This window comes from Ursus maritimus, unplaced genomic scaffold (genome assembly GCF_017311325.1).
Source record: "Ursus maritimus isolate PB19 unplaced genomic scaffold, ASM1731132v1 scaffold_5, whole genome shotgun sequence".
In the NCBI taxonomy this organism is placed as follows: domain Eukaryota; kingdom Metazoa; phylum Chordata; class Mammalia; order Carnivora; family Ursidae; genus Ursus; species Ursus maritimus.
Window position 1 is genome coordinate 27540298 of NW_024426663.1, and position 6000 is coordinate 27546297.

A 6000-nucleotide genomic window follows, 5' to 3' on the forward strand; every position below is an offset into this window, starting at 1 on the left:
ACCCTGCAACTAGCACTTCTTAAAGTAACTTCCCTCCTTCATTAAACAATACCTTAATCCATCCACATGGTAGTTCCTTCAATGTCAAGTGATAACAATGATTATTGTGCCAAGACAATACTAAATTTAGTGCCAGATGTCTAAGTGCTAAAATTCTATTCATTTGAATGTAAGGAGTTTAGAATTAGGGATAATTTGCTTTGAATTGAAGTTTATCTATGGAAAAAAAGGTTTGTAAGCAAACAAATAGCATCACTTGACTTAAACAATTAAACAGTACATGTTTAACCTAACCAAAGGAACAAACATATGAAGGATCTTAGTTAACTAACTATCAACAGAAAAACTGGTACTGCTAATTACAAATGAGCCTTAATGAGTTCATAAAGGAGTTGGACTAGATATATACAATTTTTCCAACTCCAAATTCTTTTTTTAAAGACTTTATTTACTTATTTGCGAGAGAGAGAAAGAGAGAGAAAGAGAACCAGTGGGGTGAGGGGCAGGGAGAAGCAAGCTCTCCTCTGAGCAGGGAGCCAGATACAGGGCTCCATCCCAGGACCCTGGGATCATGACTTCAGCTGAAGGCAGATGCTTAACCAACTGAGCTACCCAGGTGCCCTTCCAACTCCAAATTCTAAAATTATGTGGGTGTTGCTATCCAATCAGTGACAAAAGTGTTAAGTTAGAAAGAACATTTGTCTATTGGGTATGAAATCTTAATTAAAGGGAGTTTCTTCTCATTAATGTGATCAGTTAAGCAACAAATAATTACTATGTGTCCATCGCTTAATTCACTCAGAAAATATTTACTTAGAGTCTTCTAGAATGTGCCCAGCACTGTGTTAGACAAAGAGAATACAAAGAAGAATAAAACACGGTTCTTGTTCTACTCTGGAAAGCAGATGATATAAAAAGTATGATAAGGGTTATAATATACAGGTGTCTTAAGAAATAAAGAAATACTTGAGAGAAAGTAACTTGTAATTAGGATTAGAAAAGTCTTCCTAGGGGTGCCTGGGTGGCGCAGTCGTTAAGCATCTGCCTTCGGCTCAGGGCGTGATCCTGGCGTTCTGGGATTGAGCTCCACATCAGGCTCCTCTGCTAGGAGCCTGCTTCTTCCTCTCCCACTCCCCCTGCTTGTGTTCCCTCTCTCGCTGGCTGTATCTCTCTCTGTCAAATAAATAAATAAAATCTTAAAAAAAAAAAAAGAAGAAGAAAAGTCTTCCTAGAACAGCTGGCTTTTTATTTGTGTCATGAAGGATGAGAAGGAATTCTGCATGTGACAAAAAGCTTTTGGACTTTCCTCATGGTTGCAAGATGGCTGCTGCAGCTCCAAACATCATCTCTTTACATGACATCATCCAAAAGTAGGAAGCAAGGAGATGAGGCTTCTGCTCTTGTCTCTCTCACTTTTGCTGTCCCTCTCTCTTTCTCTCTTTTGCCAGTGGGAAAAAAAAAACCTTTCTCAGGAGCACCCAAACAGACTTCTCAGCCTTAATTGTCTAAGTGGATCACAGACATACCCATGTCTTTTCTACCAGAAAGGGTGGGAAGAGATGACCAGTGTCCAGCTTCTACTGTGGGAGTAGACTGTACCAGGAAGGAAGAGAAAGAGGACAATGGATAGCTGACCATGTCAACATGTTCAGCCACAGACTCTGTGTCTTCCATTTTGTTACTGCTCACCATGGTGCTGGGTGCTTATAGGAGGGGTCTTTGGCAAATGGCCTTTATTCTCTTGTGAGTTTCATCGTGCAAAAAAACAAGTAAATCTAGAGGAGAAGTGATGTGCTGGTAAGTCAAAGCAGGAAGGAAGCTGTGGGAAAAAAGTAACCAATGTAGGGAAAAGTGGAAGGAAAAAAAAAGACAAAATAACTTCAATTACGATGGGTCTAATGGGAAGAATACTCTTAATATATAAGAAGTTCTAGACCAGGAATTGGCAAACTTTCCCACAGTGGTCCATTGTGTTTCTGTAGGCTCAGCAAGCTAAGAAAAGTTTTTATATTTTTCAAACGATAGGAAAAAAATAAGAGTATTATTTCTGACATGTGATAATTATGTAAAATTACAGCTATAAATAAAGTTTTATTGGAACACAGTCATGTTCACTCATCTGCAGCTGCTTTTGTTGTGTGACTGAAAGGTTGAGCAGTTGAAACAGAGTGCCTGTGGTCTGCAAAGGCCTTAAGTCTGTACTCCCTGGCCCCCTACAGAAAAAGTTACCAAGCTCTGTTTGGGTGGGGGGGGTGGGAAGGAAGAAGCAGCAAATATTGACTCCTGTTGCTGATACCCCATTCCTTACTCTATAATCTTCTGCTCAGACCTAGGAGTTGAGAGGCACGGGGCATGAGTTACATCTTGCTGCCTAGTACCACAAACTAATCAATATTAAATCTACTGTTCCTCTCCTTCCTCTCTCTAGGTATAGTATTTTCCCAGTGGCGTTAAAATGGACCAGCTTTATATCACTTTCAGGAGAAATGGGAGGGAGTTGGTCACTGACTTGAAAAATGTGTAATGAAAATGTGATTCCTTTTATGGGAGATGTGAACTGCAAACATATTTATTAATCCATTTGGACATTGACTTTCATTGGTATATTGCATGTGTTCCATCATACATGTCCTTTAAAAATGAAATTCTGACTTAAGTAATTCTCAGAAAGAGATTCCTTTATGGGGTTCCAGCATGTCCCTTCAGAGAAGTAATTCTGAGTATGGATCTAACTGCTAGTGATGATTATTCTGGCTGCTGCACTTAAAAATTGACCAGCAGGAAAGGAAAATAGACCTGACCAATTCAGTAAAGTAAAAGCTGTGCCAGAAAAAACCAGAAGGAGCAAAAGTAGAGAAAAAGGAAAGAAAGAAAGAAAGAAAGAAAGAAAGAAAGAAAGAAAGAAAGAAAGAAAGAAAGAAAAAGAAAGAAAGCCAGCCGGCCTGGGAAGGAAAGGGAAGAAGGCAGCAAAGCTCCCCTCAAGGACAAGATGATTGTGTCTGGGGGTGTTAAATACGGAATCTTTTTAAAATACCTGTCAGAGAGTCCATGCCCCTTGTAATACCTTCCTCTTCATCATTCCACATCTGCCCCCCCCCAACCCCTGACTTGACAGCTCATTTCCGGTGCCCTCTGGGAGGGGGGAGCTGAGGATTCCAAGGCAGCTCCCTGAAGTCCCCAGTGGAGGCACCGCTTCGTGCCAGCCCTTTGAGAACTATAGTTCCTCTTATCGTGGTCACAGCAGCAATCTTTCAACACTGTCTGCTATCCCCTAGTTAAGCGGGCTTGCCTTACACACTCTATCAGGGCTTTTCCTGTGACATTATGACTATTTTTTTTTTTTACCTTCATCTGCAGAACATAACTTACACATGGTACTTGCGTGCGAGTTCGTGCACGCATATGTGTGTGCATATGCACCAGCACACACGTACACCTCACCTTTCTCTTTTTTCTGTGGAAGAGACTTAGCACCCCACAAAATAATAGTAATCAATTTTAAATATCTCATTAAGTCGCTCTCATATATTTGATCTCGATCTTCGCAACAAGGTGTGATAGATAGGATGGTTATAATTCCCACTGTACAGACTAAAAATTAAAGGTCTGGGAGATTGAACAACCTCCTCAAGGAAATGCCAGAGCTTGGACTCACACTCAGGTCTCTGACCCCAGGCCCAGCACCCTTCCACTCTTAGGGAGAATGAATATCTGACCAACGCATAAAATCCTGCAGCCTAGGCAGATCAAGTGAAGGGAGGCCCTAAGAGTGAATTTCTCGTTGTTCATTTAATTTTATATGAAAATTCTCTATTATCTGAAACCAAAAAACTGAGTTTTTTGGTAGTTCCTTTTTCTTTCTTTACACTTTTTAAAGACCATTGCCAAGATGGCGTGGCCAGCAGCACAGCGAATGATGACCTCACCCTGACCTGGGGAGGAATGCCACGTCTAATCCGGGGACGTGGCCTGGAGGAGCCACACAGGGCTCAGGCACTTAGTAGGGGTAGGGCTTCGGGAATTCTCTGACGCTCTGGTTGTGGGAGGAATGGTGTTTCTGTTTCTTCAGCAGGAAAGGCGAATGACACCAACCCTGAGGGTTGCATGAGAGGCAGCCACAGGACGGTGCCCCACGTATTGCGGCTTCGGTCAGTAGTGGTGGTTTATTCCCAGGCTGCGGCTCTGGCTCTGGAGGTCTGCAGCCGACATCCCAAACAGGGGAATTTGAAACATTTCTGAGCAGAGTTGGTGCAAACGAGCGGGGGTAGTGTCCTGGTTGGGACTGCAGCAGGCTCCATGGCCACGCTGCCTGGTTTTGCCCCTGACTCCATCACCGTCGCCGTGTGCCCTTGGGCAGCCATTCACTGGCTCTGGCTGTGAGGCTGGAGTGTCACCCTAGATAGGGATGCTAACGGTACTTGCTGTCAGGTGAATGGAGATGCCAGTAGCACTTTTTAGGTGAAAGAATAAATACTTGCCCTAGTGCCTGGCACACAGTTGGTTTATTATTATCTTTTCTTTCTTGCTTGCTTTCCTTTTCTTTTTTCTTTTCTTTTCTTTTTTTTTTTTTTTTGGATGAGGTTCAGGTATTTTCATTTGTCACTGAGTTAGTTAATCTATTATTATCCTGAGCCTAAAGGAGAGGAAGTGGAGAAGCGGTAGGTTGCCTTGACAATCTTTAAGCAAGCAGAGCACATTCTCCTAGGGAAAGGGCACCCAACCCTCTTGTAAAAAGAAGAAAAGGACAGCAGGATCAAGAGGAAACTCTAATTACCCTGACTACAAGCGAAATTAATGCTTTTGGCCGCTCTGGTAACCTTGGACAAAAACTGAGCTCCAACATCAAGGGGCAGGTGATGCTACTACATAGAGAAACAGAATCACCTTGCTCCTGGGTCCCTATGCGTGTGCAGGGTCACCTAGATATGTTGGCCAGCATACAGATCAGGAGAACGGAGTCTGGAGGCTGGTTCAGGCCAAGGAAGGTCCTAGAATAAAAATAGCCTCCATCCACAACCTGTTACTGACACTGGAGAACAATTATTCTACTCTAATCAGGGACTGTGGAACATCACAGAATGCTATGATTCTGAGATTGGCTTGTTGCAGAATGAATAACGTTCCTTTTCTTTTCTTTCTCTATTTTCTTTAATAAATGTTTCTCTTCATCACTCGAGGCTGCTGTTCACACCACTGAGGAAATTGATGATAGTGTACGCAGCCATTTAGGGGAAAGGTTCACCCTGGTTCTTAACTGGAGGCTTGTGTTAAGGGAAGTGTGACATCCCAGAGTAGCTGGGTCCAGAGCATCCCAAGTCCACTACGATAAAAAGAAAATGTGAGAGATGTTGGCTTTAGTAGCCTGCTCCTCATATAAGCAAATACATAAAGCATGAAAAAAGGGATGTATTGCTCTTGTCAACAGGCTGTTTCCACTGTTGTTATGAAAGGTGTTTATGACTTACTGAGAAGGTGTTCTTTCATGATCCAGCCTCTCTTTATATATATATATATATATTTTTTTTTTTTTGGCACAGAATGTAGAATTATGACTTTACAATGAATTGAATAAAAAAGCTTTATAACTTAGGGGAAAAGACTGGCTTGATGGAGTACTTTTTTTGTGTTGAGACAACCATATTTTCAACTGGGTAGTTGAAAGGTAAATATACTGGATTTATGTATTAAGGCCAGGGGCTTTATAATAATGATATCATAAGGCATATTTTTTCAAAATGTGCTTATGGTTTTAACTGCTTTTTAAATCTCTACAGGAATTGAAAGAAAAACAATACCTTTCATTTAAAATGTTGTTGCATGAGGACTTCTGTTTCTACTAATACAGTACGACAAGAGGCCCTTAATGATTTTCCTAGTAAAAATAATTAAAATTTTGGGGTGGATAATATTTTTTTTTTGAGATTTTATTTGTCAGAGAGATAAAGAGAGGGAGAGAGAAAGAGAGCACAAGTAGGGGGAGCACCAGGCAGAGGGAGAAGA